The sequence below is a fragment of the Gopherus evgoodei genome, chromosome 12 (genome assembly GCF_007399415.2).
Source record: "Gopherus evgoodei ecotype Sinaloan lineage chromosome 12, rGopEvg1_v1.p, whole genome shotgun sequence".
Classification (NCBI taxonomy): domain Eukaryota; kingdom Metazoa; phylum Chordata; order Testudines; family Testudinidae; genus Gopherus; species Gopherus evgoodei.
This window is the reverse complement of record NC_044333.1, coordinates 4,930,863-4,950,502: the sequence shown is the minus strand read 5'-3', so window position 1 is coordinate 4,950,502 and position 19,640 is coordinate 4,930,863. Positions and strand designations below refer to the sequence as shown.

Here is a 19,640-nt window from a genome sequence, read left to right as displayed (position 1 = left end):
GGCCACTTCTCCTTGAATGTCCTTTACAACAGTATTTCTCAGTGACTAGTCTGTAGACCAGCGCTGGTCCCTGAGAGCTCTCGGATACAGATTAGGAAGGCAGCAAGCTGGTCTCTCAGAGCAAAAAGGTTGAGAAATACTGCCTTAGAATATGTATTTGGCTGTAACACTCAGAGTACCTTTCCCAGACCTGATAAGCTCCATGAAACTCAAAAGCTTGTCTCTCTCACCAACAGAAGTTGGCCCAATAAAAGATATTACCTCAAGCACCCTGTCTCTCAAATTAAATTGATTCCTTACTCAGACTCAGATTTTAAGGTCAGAAGGGACCATTATGATCATCTAGTCTGACCTCCTGCACAATGCAGGACACAGAATCTCACCCATCCACTTCTATAACAAACCCCTAACCTACGTCTGAGTTATTGAAGTCCTCAAATCATGGTTTGAAGACCTCAAGCTGCAGAGAATCCTCCAGCAAGTGACCCATGCCCCACGCTGCAGAGGAAGGTGAAAAACCAATCTGCCCTGGAGGAAAATTCCTTCCCAACCCCAAATATGGCGATGAGTGACACTAAATCAATGCAAGCCATTTTAAAATGGATTTAAAGGATGTCCATACAAGGGTTAAACTAAATCAGTTTAAAACCACATCTTTAGTTTAACCATTGAAAGCTAGTGTATTAGTCCACATCAAAATAGCATTCAATGTAGATGTGCACACAGCACAAGTCTGAAGTGAAGCACATTTCCAGAACAGTTTGCAGTTTTGGTTTACAAGGAGCAGAAGAAGGGTCCATTGTTATCTTCTTACTCTATTTGATGCTTTAGATTTGTTTGCTCTACTTACAATTTCTGATATTGCAAGAAGTTCTCTCTCGGAAGGCATTTACTTTCGAATGAGTTGATCTCCTTATCAATTTCTGTTGCAGATTTCCAGGACTCTGCTCCACAAAGGAAGACAGACAGGAGGTTATTTTTATTTTTGTGTCAGTGCCAATCATGCTATTTTTCCAAATCTTTTCAAAATGTATGAAAGTGGTTTGCTGCTTTTGATATTCATAACTTGACATCCAGCATAGTGTCACTATTGTTGTATCTCTCTCTCCCCGGATAGGTAAGATGATTTACTTATTTAGCATTAGTTCGTCCATTCTCATGGTTACTTTTGGAACATTGATAGCCATACATTTTGTCTTCCCCTTGTTGATGAACCAATTTTGCTGTATCTGCCAAAAGCTGTGTCTTGTTCTTCCATTAAGCAATATGTTTAAGCAAGACGTCATTAGCAAAAACAAGGTGATCCAATTGTGCTTTATTATTTGTCCATAAAATTTGTCAGTTGCTTTCTGTGGTTACCTTCCTCACGACATAGTCAATGACCGGTGAAAACATAGTGGGGACATAGTACATCCTTGCCTTACTCCAGCTGTCACTGAAAATCATTGGCTGATGTCACCATCTGACAGCACATATGGCATTATCATGTACATCCTGACTATTCTAATTATTTTGCTGGTATTCCATAGAATGCCATAATTCTCCAAAGACTGCATCTGTGTACGCTGGCACACACCTTCTGGAAATCTATACATTTTATTACAAGAAGTGCTTGGTTCTCCATACTTTGCTCTATATTGTTCTCCGACATATTAATATGTCTGCACGTGACCCCAATAGTTTAAAACCTGCTTCTTCCTCTCTAGGTTGAAGGTAAAATTTGTTTCTTGATACTTATGTGGCACGTGATTTTCATAGGCACTGAGAGTAATGTGATTCCAATTCAGTTATGGCTATAAGGCCTCTCTTCCACTGAGTTGGGTTCTTTTTCTTCATTTCAAGCAAAACCAAGGAAAGTCTGGAGGGCTATTTCATCACTTGCTCTAAGCATCTTTCTAGTAAAATGATCCTTTCCAGCTGCTCTCTCATTTTTGAATTTACTGATGGCTTTTCAAACTTCTTCCACAGTAACATCTCCTAAACCAACATCAAGGTCTAGTGGTAGGTCTGCATCATGTATGTCTAGTAGTACTAGCAGGATGTGCTAACAGGAGTGTTGTAAGGAAGATACGGGAGGTAATTGTTCGACTCTACTTAGCACGGGTGAAGCCTCAAATGGAGTACTGCATCCAGTTTCAGCCACCATTCCTTAAGAAAGATGTTGACAAACTGGAGAGAGTCCAGAGGAGAGCAACAAAAATGAAGTTTACAAAACACAACCTATGAGGAAAGGTTGAAAGAATTGGACATGTTTTCTCAAATGAGCAGGTTGGGGAGGGAGAGGGCACTAACAGTTTTAAAGTATGTAAAACATTGTTATAAAGAGGATATTGATCAATTGTTCACCACGTATTCACGGCCTGCAGTAGAGCCAAACTCCAAGCAACCTAACGAGTGCAGCTGGCCTAACTGGCTATGCCGCTTGATTGGTTGTAAGAGCCACCAGACTGGGTCTTAAGCCTACTAGTAGCAGCAGTTCATCAGCTGCTCAAAACATTCACCCATGGCTGTGATATCTCCTGGCCCTGCTTATTTTCAGCCTTGCTCCTGCCCTGCCTCACTCTAGGTACCCTGGTTCTGAATCTCAGCTCTGATTCCTGACTTCAGCTCTGGCCTCTGATGATGATTCTGACACATGCTCCAACCACTAAGAATGACCACCCACATCCCAGTCCCTGACACCAACAATGTGCTATCCACCTACTGCCACCGTGTGTGCACCCTATTGGAGGAATACCTGTTCATTTTGTGGCTTGACTGGATGCACAGAGATTCATTGCTGGGGCTAACAAGTGCCCACACTACTAACCAGTTTGGGGTCAAAGCTCCATTCTCCCTGGCCAAGGCTCAGCCCACTTAGCCAGTTTGTTTCAAAGAGCTTCCCCTCAACAGAAAAGACAGAGCAAGAGGAAGTTCTTCTCTGCCCAAGATAGGAGTCATCTGGTTTCTCTATGCAGAGACAAGATTTGATGCTGCTCTGCTTGTTCAAACAAGCCACTGAGAAATGTTTGTCATAGTCTGCATGTGTCTGTGGAAGAATCAATCGTGGCAAAGTTTCCAGGCACTTCTGGATGACCTTGAGCTCTCACTAAGTCTATGCTATGCTTCCACTGCCCACATGAGCAGAACCTCTTGACTGTCTCCTTCTTGTACTTGGCTCGTCACACATTGTTCACTATTACAATCAACTTTGCCTGGCTTTGCTATCTAATATCCATGCAAAAACCTCACTGTTCAGTCACTAGGCTAGGGATTTGGGGGACGAGAGGTGACTGTGAGAGTGTTTAATGTTGTTGTGCTCAGACCTGCACAGAAAACCTTTCTAAAAATCACTAGATGACTAGATTGAGAAAAAAACTTCTTAAAATAACTTAAGCTTCAAAGGCACATTTAAGGCACACTGCTAGAAAACTCAATCTTTTTTAAAACAAGTTAACAGTGTCTTGTTCAGCCTGGTTCTTTGGCAGCATCCACAACACAGCCCCAGTGCACATGGTTTAGGAAAAGGGAAGGAGTATTTTCAGAAACAGGCCCAGGAGGTTGTGATGTGCATAAAGCTTAACAGTCACCCATTCATGAAGTTAGAATTGATACCATTAAAGTAGACAAAGCTATGATCAAACTTTAAACCAACCTTTATGATGCAAGCAGAGTCTCATTTCTTATTTTAATGATAGTCTAAAATGTACGCTAGAACTCTTGTTATACTCCAGAGACAATTTGGCTCATCTACTGCAGCATCTGGAAAATTCATCTTCAGTGCTATTTAAGCTGGAGGCCAAAATGTACATCAGTAACTGGGTTTGAAAGAGGAGAACCAGAGCAACCAACAAAACAAGAAAAAGTTAAATGCATGAATAGTAGAAAAATCTGCAAACTGAATAGTAATTCTAAAATTCAAGTGACCTACTTCTCTCAGAGAGAGATGAGGAACAAAGCCTCTGAGAATCCCTCCCAAGATGGAAAAGCTACATTTTCTTTTTCCTAAATTGAGAATGAGCTTAAGGGAATATCTACACAGTAATGTAAGCCCAGGGTTAGTGGAATTTGAGTCAGCTGATGTGTGTCCAGGAACTCTGGGCTTGAATGTCTACACTGCATTTTAACCCTAGGTTAAGGATTTTCTGATCCATGCTCGAACCTAGGACTCTAGTATCCATACTGCAGTGCACAGATACAAGTCAAAGTAACCCTATCCCAGACTGCTTAGTGCCTGTCTACCCTCCCTCCCTCTCCCAGTTGACACACTAGCCCAGGGGTTGGAACCGGCAGCACGCATGCCAAAGGCAGCACACAGGCTGATTTTTAGTGGCATGCTGCCAGCCGGGGTCCTGCCTGCCGGCTCCGCTCAGCCTGCTGCTGGCATGGATTACAGAACCCCAGACAAGCAGCAGGATGAGCCACTCATCCCACTGCTGGTCTGGGGCTCCACCTGCTGCCTGCGCTGCTTGTCTGGCACGCAAAACCTTCAATTCATGGCACACCACTTCCCAAAGGTTGCCGATCCCTGCTCAAGCCCTACAACTGTGTTGCACTTTGGGAAAACTCTACTGCCCACCATTTCCTAAGTGTGTCGGTGCTACTGATAGACTCAGGTGTCCATAAAGATCAGATGAGTATATAAACTGAATAATTAGCTCCTGTGGTGGCTATCCCAGTAGAATGAGGCAGCTTTATACCAAACTACCATCTGAGAATTGGGCTCTCCACTTTTAGACTGAGGCACATTGGCAGGAAAATATCCATGTGCACCTGTTGTGAGGATAATTAGGCTATCAGTCTCCAGGGCGCTCAAGCTATTAAAATGAAACTTTGCAAGTCTTAATATTTAGAATGGGATGTTCAGAGAAGGCATTTTGTTTGGTTGGTTTTTCATTTATTTTTGTCTATTTGTTTTGATATTTGACAAAAAATGTAGGTTTCAGAGGAAGAACAGGCACAGCCCTGCCTGGCTGCTGCTAAGCGGTGAAGTGCATCCCCAGCACTCCCCGAGGATCGTGATCCCTTCCCACACTGCACCCAGGAGACAGGAATAAGGGATCACCAGGAGGCTGTGGGGAAGTTTTGGAGCTGGCTCCCACTCACTGCCCAGACAGTGCACGCTGCCCAGGTGTGTCTGCACGCACAGTCCCAGGGAGGGCAGAGGGGCCCAGAAGCAAGGGACAGAGAGGAGTGGGACCTGCCACATGACCCCTAACTAGAGATCTAAGCCAGGGGTCAGCAACCTTTCAGCAGTGCTTTGCCGAGTCTTCATGTATACACTCTAATTTAAGTCTTCGCGTGCCGGTAATACATTTTAACGTTTTTTGGAAGGTCTCTCTATAAGTCTATAATATATAACCAAACTACTGTTATATGTAAAGTAAACAAGATTTTCAAAATGTTTCAGAAGCTTTATTTAAAAATTAAAATTAAAATGCAGATCTTATTAGTTTAGTGTGATCCTTGCCCTTGCTTTTCCTTGCTGAGTTTTCCAGTGTCTGGTGGCACCTATTTAGATATTTTTAGCTGCACACAGGCTTATGAGTTATAAGTTGATAACTGGCTGGCAGGAGGTCTGGAACCCCAAATTGGCAGCTGAGGTGAGTGGAGCTGGCGGCCAGTAGGGCTGAGCAGGGCCGGAAGCCTGGACCCTGTTTGGCAGGGGGCCTGCGCTGGAACTCCAACAGGAAGCAAGGTGAGTGGGGCTGCGGGGACCCTGGCTGGCAAGGGGCCAGTAGCTGGAACCCCAGAGCAGCAGCGGGCTGAGCGTCTCTGCCAGCCCCCTCTGGGGTTTCAGCCGCTGGCTCCTGCCAGCTGGGGTCTCAGCCCACTGCCAGCCTGAGGTACCTTCACCCAGCCAGCAGCGGGCGCTGAGAGGGACCAGCGGCAGGACCCTGGCTGGCAAGGTACCAGCAGCGGGAACCCCAGAGCAGCGGCGAGCTGAGCAGCTCAGCTCACTGCCGCTCTGGGGTTTAGCCGCCGGCTCCTGCCAGCTGGGGTCTCAGCCCGCTGCCAGCCTGGGGGAAGGAACCCCAGGGCAGCAGTGGATGCTCAGTGGGACTGGCGTCGGGACCCTGGCTGGCAAGGGGCCAGCAGCGGGAACCCCAGCGCAGCAGCAGGCTGAGCAGCTCAGCCCGCCCCCCATGCCATCAAAAATTGGCACGCGTGCCGTAGGTTGCCGACCCCTGATCTAAGCTTTCAGTTGGCATATGAATTTGTATAATTCCCAAATAAGCCACAGCTGCCTGTTTAAAATCACTCCAGTGTAAAGCTAGTACCAGGTATTAACATTAAGAGATGCACCGGCACCTGGCACACATCCACTAGCACATTCTGCTGTAGCTAAAAAGGTTAGCTAATCTGAACATTGGCTATTACTAAATTAAATTTTCTCTCGTACGTCACATGCATTTCACTTCAAGAATCCATTGCACGAGCAGTATCAATTTAAGGGCAAGCCATTTGCAAACTCTGCTGTAACCTCTTTTTGCTCTTAGCTAAGAAACTTGCAATCCCCAGTCTCCACATGCACACATAGCCTCGTCCAACAGCTCCAGATGGATGCCATTGCTCTGGAAATTTTACAAATCTTGGGTGGAAAGTCCCACCCCAAAAAGAAATGAAATGGTTTGGTTTTGATCTAGACTTAAAATGGGACAGTCCCTACAACCTTTCCTATGGAGAAGCTATTGTGACTATGGTTGGGACTGGACTTTACCCCTGTAGGCAGGACACACACCTGAAACAGAACAGTGTGGTGTATTGTTTTGTTACATTCTTTTTTAAAATTAGTACTTGAGCAACTCAAATTGTCAAATATTTGACATTTGTGCTAATATCTGACCAACTACAGATGCACAAAAACACACACACAAAAAGGGTGAAATTGGTGAATATGTCATAAAATCATAGGAATGTAACACTGAAAGGGATCTTAAGAGGTCATCAAATCCAGTCCCTGTGCTGAGGCAGGGATCAAGGAAACCTAGCTCATCCCCGACAAGTTCTTTAAAACCTCCAATGATGGTGATTCCATAATGTCCTTTGAAAGCCTGTCCCAGAACTTAACTATGTAGTTAGAAAATGTTTTCCTAGTATCTAACCTAAATCTCACTTGCTGAAGATTAAACCCATCACTTCTTGTCCTACCTAGAATGGACATGGAGAGCAATTGATTCCAGTCCTCTTTCTCACAGCCTTTAACATATTTAAAGACTTATCAAGTCTCCCCTTGGACTCTTTTCTCAAGACTAAACATACTCTTAACAAAACAAAAACAAAAAAACCCACATCTTTCCTCATAGGTCGGGTTTTCTAAACCTTTTAACACTTGTGTTGCTCTCCTCTAGACTCTCTCCAATCTGTCCACATCTTTCCTAAAGTGTGGTGCCTTAACTGGATACAGTACTCCTGCTGTAGCCTCACCAGTGCAGAGCAGAGGACAATTTCTCCTGTGTTTGTCTTACTACTTTCCTGTTTGTACATCCCAAAACACTATTAGCCCTTTTCACAACTGTATCACATTGACACACATTCAATCTGCAATCCACTATAACACCTAGATTAGAGCTGTCAAGCAATTAAAAAAATTAATCCTGTGATTAACTGTGTAGTTAAACAATAATGGAATACCATTTAATATTTTCGATGTTTTCTACATCTTCACATATACTGATTTCAACTACAACACAGAATACAAGGTGTATAGTGCCCACTTTATATTTATTTTTGATTATGAATATTTGCACTGTAAATAACAAAAGAAATAGTATTTCAAATCATCTCATACAAGTACTGTAGTGCAAGGGCTATCATGAAAGTGCAACTTACAAATGCAGAATTATGTACAGGTCTGTCGCATCTTACGCTGGGGTTACATTCCGCAGTCAGCACGTAAAATGAAAATTGCGTATAGTCAAAATTACATTGAGTGTAATGGTGGGCAATTCTGCCCACACTACAGGTACAGTATTAAAATGGTTATTTTTCTCTTTTTTTCTGTTTTTGCCAACCACATAAAGCTGAAATCATGCATGTTAAAGGCACGTAAGATGCAACAGACCTGTACAAAAAATAACTGCACTGAAAAATAAAACAAAGTAAAACTTTAGAGCCTACAGGTCCACTCAGTCCTACTTTCAGCCAACCACTCAGACAGACAAACTTGTTTACAATTTGCAGGAGATAATCCTGCCTGCTTCTCGTTTACAACATCACCTGAAAGTGAGAACAGGCATTTGCAAGGCACCTTTGTAGCCAGCGTCGCAAGATATTTACATGCCAGATGTGTTAAAAGATTCATAGGTCCCTTCATCTTCAACCACCATTCCATAAAACATGCGTCCATGCTGATGATAGGTTCTGCTTGGGTGACACATGGCTAGAAAGGGTTAAACATCCTACAAAATAAAAAACCCTCAAAAGACACGAGGAGATAATGTTTGTGTTTTTGTGTATTTACATATGTATGAGTAGGGTCGACAAAGTAATCAACAGTCCCTGTCTATGCTATATTCTGATAATTCAGATGTCAAAAGAACATGCTATCATTTAAATGAATTGTAAATATAGGATCTCTCTGTATTCATCTCTCTTTGAAATGTACTGTGAATGGTGGAGGAATAAGCAAATGGCCTTATGATAATTTGTATAGCTAAGTACTGGTGAGGGACCTCCTTCAAAGTCATCCTAATGACCTTTTGTTCCCTGAGGAACTCCCAACTTATCCACAGACACGAAATTGTATAAAAGATCCTTGGGTCCTGATTCTCTTATCTCAGATCTGCTTAGGCTTCATCGGGGGAAGTTTGAGTCGCAAGACTGAGGTCCCAGTTATACTGGTACGCCTTGAATGTGATGTTTGGACACTGGACTATAACCTATGAATTGAATTCTACAGGAACTCTGTAACTACAAAGCTCACCATTTCTGCTATGAATCCCAACCGTAATGAATTGAACTCAAGTCTGTATGTATATTGATCTTTTAACCATACTCTCTGTCTTTTGCTTTTTAATAAACTTTAGTTTAGTTAATAAGAATTAGCTTAGTGTGTATTTGGGTAAGATCTGAAACATTCATTAACCTGGGAGAGATGTGTCCGTTCCTTCAGGATTGGTAGAACTTTTTCTTTTATATGATGAAATAAGATTTATAGAAATGCTCATCATATTTGACGTGGGTAACTGGATGCAGGCCTGAGGCTGGATCACTTTAAGGCAGGGGTTCTCAAACTGGGGGTCAGGACACCTCAGGGGGTTGCGAGGTTATTACATGGGGGGTCACGAGCTGTCAGCCTCTACCCAAACCCTGCTTTGTATCCAGCATTTTATAATGGTGTTATAAATAAAAAAATGGTTTTAATTTAAGGGGAGGGTCACCAGTACAAAAGTTTGAGGACTACTGCTTTAAGGGAACTGTGTTGTTTGGACTTCTGACGAACCACTAAGGTATGAAAAAAGCTATTTTATGCTGACTTTGTAAATCTAAGTATTAGTCAGATGAAACCAGCAGAAGGTTGGCTTTCTTTTTTGGTGGTTTGGGTTCTGCAGTTTCCGCATGTAAGTGTTGGTCTTTTAAGACTGCTGAAAGCATGCTCCACAACTCCTCCCTCACAAATTTTGGAAGGCACTTCTGATTCTTAAACCTTGAGTCCAGTGCTGTATCTATTTTTAGATAAATTGGTATCTTCTTTGCATTTTGTCAAATCGGCTGTGAAAGTGTTCTTAAAACAAACGTGCTAGGTCATCATTCGAGACTGCTATACCATGAAATATGGCAGAATGCGGGTAAAACAGAAACAAAGACATGCAGTTCTCCCCCAAGGAGTTCAGTCACAAATTTAATTAATTCATTTTTTAATGAGCATCATCAGCATGGAAGCATGTCCTCTGGAATGGTGGCCGAAGCATGAAAGGGCATCTGAATGTTTAGCATATCTGGCACATAAATACCTTGCAACGCCGGCTACAAAAGTGTCATGTGAACGCCTGTTCACTTTCAGGTTACATTGTAAACGAGAAGCAGGCAGCATTATCTCCTGTATATGTAAACAAACTTGTCTGTCTGAGTGACTGGCTGAACAAGAAGTAGGACTGAGTGGACTTGTAGGTGCTAAAGTTTTACATTGTTTTGTTTTTGAGAGCAGTTTAAAAAAATCTATGTTTATAAGTTGCACTTCCATGATAAAAAGATTGCACTACAGTACGTGTATGAGGAGAATTGAAAAATACTATTTCTTTTGTTAATCACTTTTACAGTGCAAATATTTGTAATAAAAATAATAATATAAAGTGAGCACTGTACACTTTGTGTTCTGTGTTGTAACAGAAATCAATATATTTGAAAACGTAGAAAAAATCCAAAAATAGTTAATAAATTTCAACTGGTATTCTATTGTTTAACAGTGCAACTAATCATGATTAATTTTTTTTACTTAATCGTAGTTAACTCATGCGATTAATTGACACCCTAACCCAGATTCTTTTCAGCAGTACTACTGCCTAGCTACTTATTCCCCATTCTGTAGCTGTGAAAAATCCTCAGGAAGGATTTTTCCTTCCTAAAGCTGTGTCTATACTACGGGCCTTACAGCTGTACCACTGCAGCTACACTGCTGTAAGGTCTCCTGTGTAGCTCCTCTATGCCAGGGGGGAGAGAGCTCTCCCACCAGCATAAACAAACCACCCCCAACAAGCAGCAGCAGCTGTCCACACTGGCATTTTTGTGTTTTTTCACAACCTTGACCAACAACAATTTTTCCAACAAAAGTGCTAGTGTAGGCAAAATCTCAGTGTAGTACTTTGCATTTGTCTTTAAATGTATTTTGGTTGATTTCAGACCAATTCTCCAATTTGTCAGGACATTTTGAATTCTAATCTTGTCCTCCAACGTGCTTGCAACCCCAACCCCACATTGGCTGCAGTTCCCGGCTAATGGGACATGAAACAGCCAGTGCTGTGGCAAGAGCAGTGGAACCAGGCCCCTGCCTCTGCCACCTAGGACCTGCAGGGATGTGGAGCTGGGTAGGAAGCCCCTACCAACCCTGCTTCCCAATACCAGCAGGGGTCCCTGGCCACATCCCCCAGTACCCCTCTCCCAAGCACCTGTGGCCCCCTGCCCAAGTTTTAGTCAGGGCGGGTATTTTTAGTAAAAGTCATGGACAAGTTACGGGCCCGTGAATTTCTGCTTAAGGCCCGTGACCTGTCCATGACTTTTATTAAAAATACCTGTGACTAAAATGTAGCCTTACTTATAACCTTATTATCCTCTAAATTGTCTTTATAAATTCATTGAGTGGACGGACTGGTTAATTTGAGCTGTGTCTATTCCGCGCTCAAAGTGAGTCTTCAGTTGAGATGAACTTTCAATACTTTGTGGCTAAAATTGAGCAGAACCAGTCTGAGCTGTCTGCTTCCGTGGGTGCAGTGAGCTAACTGGAGGAGACAAACACTTTGTTGTCCTGCCTTAATTTAGGCCACTATTGTTCACTGGGGCTCTAGAGGATATTGGGAGTACTTTGTGCCAGAGCTTCTGCTTTGGATGCATGTCTTTCCTGGGTGGTGAAGGCCAAATACAGTGAGAAAAGCATACCCAGCTGGCAGGGATTTTCAAACGCCTCAAGGTTGGTTTGGTGATTATTTGTTCTGACCTGAGGATTCTCTTCTGTGGTGCTCTACAGGTTAACAAGCATATGGAAACCCAAGAAGGGCTAGGGAAGAGGCATGAGCAGTGTTTTCAAAATGTCAGCGACACCCAGCTCCCTCTTTCCTGCAGTCCCACCACTGCTGTTGAACATCTTACCTAACACTTAGTAGACTGGGGCGTGGCTGAGGGGTAGGTGGCCAATACTCAGTCTGGAGAACAGAGGGAACAGCAGAAGGTTGGAAGAAAAAACACAAGAAGTGGCAAGGATTATCGGTCCTTTTGAATGAGGAGTACTTGTGGCACCTTAGAGACTAACAAATTTATTTGGGCATAAGCTTTCATGAGCTAAAACCCACTTCATTGGATGCATGCAGTAGAAAATACAGTAGAAAGATATATATACACAGAGAACATGAAAAAATGTATTTTCCAGTGCATCCATTTTCTACTGTATTTTCCACTCCATGCATCTGATGAAGTGGGTTTTAGCCCACGAAATCTTAGGCCCAAACAAATTGTTAGCCTCTAAGGTGCTACAAGTACTCGCTCTTTTTGCTGATTCAGACTAACATGGCTACCGCTCTGAAACCTGTCCTTTTGAGGGTCTCAGCCTTTAGTAACTGGAGTCTACAATCTAGGGGTACTATTTGACCTATGGCTGCTGTTGGGTGCAGTTCTTCACCACTGCTGTTCAGCCCAGAGCCCATTTCTTTCAGATGTAGGCTTTGCTAACGTAATCCAAGCTTTTATACTCTCAAAACTATGTGATAGTGTAATCTGCACAGGGCTACCCCTTTACTCTAGCCAGAAACTGCAGGCAGTGAAAAATACAGCAGTCCATTTGTAAACCGTCTCTCTCTGGGAGCAAAGCAGCAGTACCCTGGGACTAGTTATCCATTTAGCTTCTGAGTGAAGTTGAAGGTTTTGGATTTAATCTATACAGCTCTACATGGCCTGGGGACTCCCTGCCTGAGACCCTGCCTTCTCCATTTCAAACTGCCACAAAGCAGTCTGCAGTGCTCAAGTTGGAGTCCCAGCCACGTACGAAAGCGGCAGCTGTCAGCAGAGCATTCTCTTTGAGAAGGACATGCCAGCTCTACAAGACTTTGCTTACAACAGGACAGGCGGGCGGGTAGTTAGGATATCTTAACTGCTCTCCTGCTGGACAGAACCTATCAATTACAGTTCCAGGATGCCAGGCTAGCTGTGGTATGTTCTCTTCCTGAAGCTAACTGGTAGATTACAGCAAAAAAAGGATCAGTATGAATAAAGACATTACCCCGAGCTCTTAAGAGAGTAGCTCCTATACTAGAAGGGTTCAGATAGAGGGCCTCAGGAACAGCTTTTCAGTAACACTGCCTCTTGTAACAAACAAGAAATCATGCAGCAGTCTCTCCTCTGGTAAATCCCCCAGACCTGAGTGACACATCTAGTCTCATTTACCATACATTGGTCCTAGCAACCAGCATGTTACATTATATATATTGAGTCCTTCTTCTTTCTGCTCATGTAGTGTGACTAACATTGTATTCAGACTTGTCACTTGGGAAAAAGACAAAGTGGGTGAGGTAATATCTTTTATTGGACTAACTTCTGATGGTGGAAGGTACAAGCTTTCAAGCTACACAGAGCTCTTCTTCGGGTTTGGGGAAGAAACAGATAAAAATTCTCTTACATATGGGTAATTCCAGAATCTGAAGAGTTTAAGAGTTAGCGTAAGGGTGAATCTTTACGGTTTGGGGAAGAGACTAGTTTGTACATTCTGATCAGTAACACTGTTTTACCTGCATACTGAAGCACACCTAAAAACAGACTCTACAGTCTCTTTCTTGCAGGAAATGTAGAGAACCTCAGAATATTTAATGGTTATTTTTAGCTTTTTATAGTATGCTAGAGTAGCTCTTCAGCAATAAAAATCCTACAGTATTGTCTGAAATGCTAAGCAAAGCTAGCATTTAAATATGAACAATGTGGAAGTACTTAACTTCAATTGTTAATGAATACCAGACCCCGTAAGAGCTTTATAGTTGACCATTCAGATGGAATCCAGGGATAGTCAACTGCAAAACTTTCCCAGTGCAGAATCAAATTCAGTCATCAAAGCCACATGAAATCATACATGTCAGAGCAAAATTTTAGTCAATTCTTTGATTCAGAGGAGGCCAATGAAGAGGAAATAGCCTGAATTGGGATACTCTGGCCACTGCATTCTAAGTCACTGCTACAGACTACAAAACTGCTTATTAGGAGTAGCAGCAAGTGAAGAATTGAGAGAGGTATTCCTAGAAAATCAGGCTGCACCATTTCCTCAGCAAGCTACACAGAGTTCTATTCACTGAACTGATTTAAGAAAGCCAGAGTAACCGCAGATAAAAACACTGCAACTAGGAAAGGACTATTTTAGGTTTTCTGTATATTGCCCCAAAGCAAACATTCTTTAAGAACAGAGGAGCTTTCCATTATGCACACATACTTATTAACAAAATTACTTAAATAAAAAAAAAGTACTAACTTCAACCTTATCAGCACAGCATTCCAACAAAAGTAACATCCTGGAAGTTCTAAAAGTTGGCTGCAGGTATAGCACCTCTGCCTTTTCAGGCCTTTCTATGGGCCTGGGGAAACCCATATTCTATAAGGAAACCCCCTTTGGTTCCTTTTTCCCCATTCCCCTGCCTTCTCAAGAAGGGCAACCAAACACAGTTGCTGAACAGATTGTCTAGGTGTGCTGTAGCTGGCAGGAATGCAGGGTGATCCTGCTCTGATTCCCAAGCCCGTGGTGGGGAGGAAAAAAAAAAAAAGGCAGTTCCCACATGTACCAACCCTTGGCCTGAAGAGTGAAAAGCTAGGTGTAGAAACAAAAATCCACCAATACATATCCCCTAATCTCCACACACACACACACTGCTGCAGGAGTAAGTGGGAGAGGACTTCTGAAAATTAAGATGTAGAAAATGTAATGCTGAGGTTTGTTGTATGGGGGCAGCTGAGAATGAAATGCTTAGTTGGGGGCAGGATGTAAAATGGCAGCATTGGGAGGACAGAGAATTAAGCACTTGGTTAGGAAGAGGAAGCCAAAAAATGAACTGAATGAAAAATTAGAAAGGGTTCAGAAGAGAGGTACAAGAATTATCTGAGGTCCAGAAAACCTACCTTACAGCAAGAAACTTTAGATGCGCCATTTATTTAGTTTGTCCAGGAGAAGGTTGAAACGATTTGATCATAGTCTAAAAGTACACAGGGACAAGATTTCTGGTACTTTAGGGTTCTTTACTCCAACAAAGACAATGAAATGCAGTGGCTGAAAGCTGAAGCTAGACAAATTCAGAATAAAAATTGGATGAATATTTTAATAAGGAGGGTAAGGAACCACTGAAATAACTGACCTATGGACATGGTGGATTCTCTCTCACTTGTAGTCTTTAAACAGAGACTGATGTCTCTTTCAAAAAGATACACTCAAGGTCAACCACAAGTTAGTGGCTTGACACAGAAATTAGTAGCTGACATTTTTTGCTTATGGACGGCTGGCAGATATGTGGCTGCCAGGAGGCCACATGCATTAAAAGACATTATAGATAGGAGCTGCTAGTCGCAGTTTTGACACCGGCATAGAGAAAGTCTTCCTAGATCAGGGGTGGGCAAACCACGGCCCGTGGGCAACATCCGGCCCACCAGCCATTTTAATCCAGACCTCGAAATCCTGCTGGGGAGCGGGGTCTGGGGCTTGCCCTGCTCCAGCACTCCAGCCAGGGAGCAGGGTTGGGGGCCGCTCTGCACAGCTCCCAGAAGCAGCAGCATAGCTCCGCTCTGTAGGAGCTGTGAGGGTGGCACCTGCGGATGTAGCAGCGCACTGCGCCACCTGGCCGCACCTCCGCACAGAACCTGGAGGGCGGCCATGCTGCTGCTTCCAGGAGCTGCTTGAGGTAAGCAACGCCTAGAGCCTCCACTCCTGAGCCACCTCGCTGTGTCCCAACCCCCTGCCCCTGCCTTGATCCCCCTCCCACCCTCCAAACTCCTGAGTCCCAGCCCAGAACTCCCTCCTGCACCCCAAACTCCTCATCCTCAGCTGCACCCCCAGCCAGAGCCCTCACCCCTCCCATGCCCCAATCCCCTGCCATGCCCCCTCACCCCTCCCATACTGCAATCCCCTGCCCCAGCCTGGAGGCCCCACCCGCACCCTGAACTCATTTCTGGACCCATCCCGGAGTTCACACCCCTAGCCAGAGCCCTCACCCGTTCCCGCAACCCAAACCCAATTTCATGAGCATTTATGGCCTGCCATACAATTTCTATACCCAGATGTGGTCCTCGGACCAAAAAGTTTGGCCACTCCTGTCCTAGATGCTTTTCCAATATAGGATCATGAGCACCTAAGTTGCTTAGAAACATTACTGCCTGTGGAAAGGGTGTGCCTACCTGCTCATTTTCAATGAGCCTTAGGCTGTGTCTCACTACCGCGGTAAGTCGACCTATGCTACACAACTCCAGCTACACGAATAACGTAGCTGAAGTCTACGTACCTTATGTTGACTTACGGCGGGGGGTCGACGGGAGAAACTCTCCGGTCAACTTACTTTACTCTTCTTGTCAGGGGTAGTGTACAGGGGTCGACTGGAGAACGATCTGCTGTTGAACTGGTAGGTCTTCACTAGACCCGCTAAATCGACTGCTGGTGAATCGATCTTAGAGCATCGATCCCGGCTGTAGTATAGCTGTAGCCTGAGCCACAGGGCTATATACCTACTGTTTGACTTAAAAAATATAATTCATTTTCAAGGACCTATGGCGTTAACATTTGACCATGAGGACCTCAGACTTGTCATCTTCAGGAAATAATGGAAGTTCTTCCTTCACCTCACAGACAAACTAAGAGACAACACGTTTAGATCCCCAAAAAGATAATTACTGTGGTGTATGTAGGCTTGGAAGGATTAGATTTATATTGGCAAAGCAAGTAAACAATTTCACACACAAACCAACACAAATATTTCCATCAACATTACTTGAAATGTACAGATGGGCAGAATAAGAAAAATGTTGCTTGAGAACTTAAGAGTTTTATTTAAAAATATTTATCTGGGATGTTGGCAGTTTGTGTTTTAACAGTTATAAAAAGCTTTAATTTTTTGAACCTCAATGTTTGTTAAGTTATTATTGTCTGCTATCCCTATAATTTCCCACAAGAAGCAATGGGCTTAAACTGCAGCAAGGGAGATTTAGGCTGGACATTAGGAAAAAGTTCCTAACTGTCAGGGTAGTCAAACACTGGAATAGATTGCCTAGGGAAGTTGTGGAATCTCCATCTCTGGAGATATTTAAGAGTAGGTTAGATAAATGTCTATCAGGGATGGTCTAGACAGTATTTGGTCCTGCCATGAGGGCAGGGGACTGGACTCGATGACCTCTCGAGGTCCCTTCCAGTCCTAGAGTCTATGAGTCTATGAGAATGTGAGAATGTGAAAATGTAGATCGATAAAAAATACAAAAAATGCTTAAAAATAAGCATTGATCTTAGCTGTCAAAATTCTAAAAACAAAGATTGAATTCTGCAAAGCCTAGGTATTTGTAATTGGTCTGTGCAATTCACTCTTGCAGAAGGTTGTCAAGACAAGTATTATGATAGTTAAAAAAGATGACTGTAAAACTAGTTATTAACAACTGTAACTATGGAAGCTAAGATTGATATGTAATTAATTCTTATACTTCAGGGTGTAAACTGAGTACATGTAGAGACTTCTCTTCAGTGGACAGGGAGAACAGCCCTTGACGTATTTGAGGATTTATCAGGTCCCGCCTTCAGTCTTCAAGTCCTTCTCCTAGCCTCCCCCCCCATCCCAAATCATTACTAAACAGCCAGCTAGGCTTATTATTGGGTGAGGATTACTTTTATCCTTTCAAGGTTCAGCAATGTATAGATAAAATCAGTCACTATTTATTTAAATATAACTAAAACCAAGAATTACAGTCTTGATGGTTACTACAAAAGATGTCAAAAAGGAAATCTGCCTAAACACCAAATTCTCTCTCAACACTGGGAACTGCAGCTCAAGTTTGGCATTATTTAAAAAAAAAAAAAAATCACAGGAAAACTCATCCCATTATCTAGTTGTGGAGATACTAGTATTTAACTGAACACTGTCAAAGCTAGTAGATGGAGAAATGGACTTAGCAGCTTCATTTTGCTTGCAGTCATCAAATCCTGTCTTCATATGTTTTTATGCAATACCTAGTATGACAGGACTCAGATAATTATTCAGACCTCTGAGTGTTATCACAATATACATATATTGTATTATAAACCCATCACTTTCACACCAGCACCACAAGTACTTTCTCCAGAGATCCCAAACTTAATGGTATACATGCTTTGCCATCACTAAAGCCTTCCTCATGGCACCTAGCTAACGCTCTCTCCTCCACTATCCTTTGCTTGCAAAATTGCACAATTTTTTATTTTACACACAATGGTCCCACATTTCAGAAATTTAAGTGCAGAAGTATGCATATTTATTTTGTCTGCCAGATGTACATGCACAGTTACTTCAGCTGCCTGATCAACTGCAGTATTTGAGGGCTTAAAAACAGCTGGAAACAAAAATCACACTCACAATGCTGTTAGCAAAGTCGTTCAGCAAACATGTCAACTGTGGTATTACATACTGCAAAGTCCAAGTAAAAACCTGTACTACAAACCATTACACTACCAAAGGAACCTACTAGCAGTATCACAGAAACACAACACATTCCAGCAGAGAGGACAGCAAACGTTAACCTTATTTTTATCACTTGTGTTTTTCCAAGGAAGTGAACAGATTTAATAGAACATTCCAAGTGCTCATCCTTTCAGGAGTGTATAATAAGGAATATTAACTGGGACTCGGGTGAGAAATGAATTCCACATCCCAAGACTAACCATCTTAACTTTATCAAGTTTTACTTCTATCAATGATACGGAGATTCATCACCTTTACTCACCTCCACCCCCTTAACTCCAATATGTGAAATTCCTTTTATGCTCCTCATTTTTAAGACTAAGTAGGTAAGTCTTTACAAAAAGAACACAAGGAATTGCTGCTGGAGAGTTACTCCTCTCAGAACTAGAGGAATCCAAGATACATACTATCCCAGAAGGAACAGGTTGTTGCAGTGATATATTTAACTTTCAAGTCGCAGTTCTACAACCACTCTCTCCATTTCTTACCACATATGTAATTGTTTTGTTCCAATGGGATATTCCAATCTAATATGATATATATCCCACAAGTCCACACATATATCGCATAGAAAACAGCCATAAATTATGGGTTTGATGCAGGAGTGACTGGGTAAAATACTACAGCCTGAGTTATGCAGGAGGTCAGACCAGATTATCAGAATAGATTTTATGGCCAAAAAGGACCATTAAGAGAAGAGAATTTCTGCTCCATTTGAGAACATGCAAATACATTGCTCTTACCCTACATTTTTTTTGCAATTATTTACACAAGATAGCAACAAATATTGAAGTTCGCTACTTGTATCAGGGCAAGCAGCTTCCTTCTCAGAACATATTGGAAACAAAGAAAACGCAAGTGTGCACAGTCAATCAGAAAATACACATTTGGCCCTAGTTCAAGAAGACGTGAACCTGTTATTTCTGTCCATGATACAGCCATTCACCCAGCCTCAGCTAAATTTCCTCCAATCTCCATGGGTACAGGACCTCTGGTAAAACAGTGTCGCACTAACTGGACTACCCAAGTATTGCAACAATACCTGAAGTCTAAAAATGCCAGATTTTGCCTTGCTCTGAACTCGTCAATTATTGAGGCTCCTGCCATTTTTGTCCCCAATTCTCTTATTCTCCACTACCCTGGCCCCCAGTGCTCAGCCCCTTTTGCCTCTTTTCTGGGATACAAACCAGACAGGCAATATGAGGCACAGAGCTCCATGATGCACACGCATAAAGTGGCAGGAACCTTAGGCCTTACCTACACTCAAGATTTGCTGCTTTAACTAGGCTAGTGTAG

The 19,640-nt window shown here is 42.8% G+C and overlaps 1 protein-coding gene across 3 annotated transcripts in view; it reads right to left on the bottom strand.

Annotated features, from left to right (window-relative positions):
- NUTF2 (nuclear transport factor 2) overlaps positions 1–19,640 on the bottom strand; it is a 57,474-nt gene that overhangs the window by 32,604 nt on the left and 5,230 nt on the right. The window contains exon 1 of one of the 3 annotated variants that reach the window (XM_030581683.1): positions 851–925. The exons of the other annotated variants lie outside the window; for them this stretch is intronic. The gene's annotated coding sequence lies outside the window, so the exon portion shown is untranslated. Of the gene's footprint in view, positions 1–850; positions 926–19,640 lie in introns of those variants that run through there. 3 annotated transcript variants of the gene reach the window in all.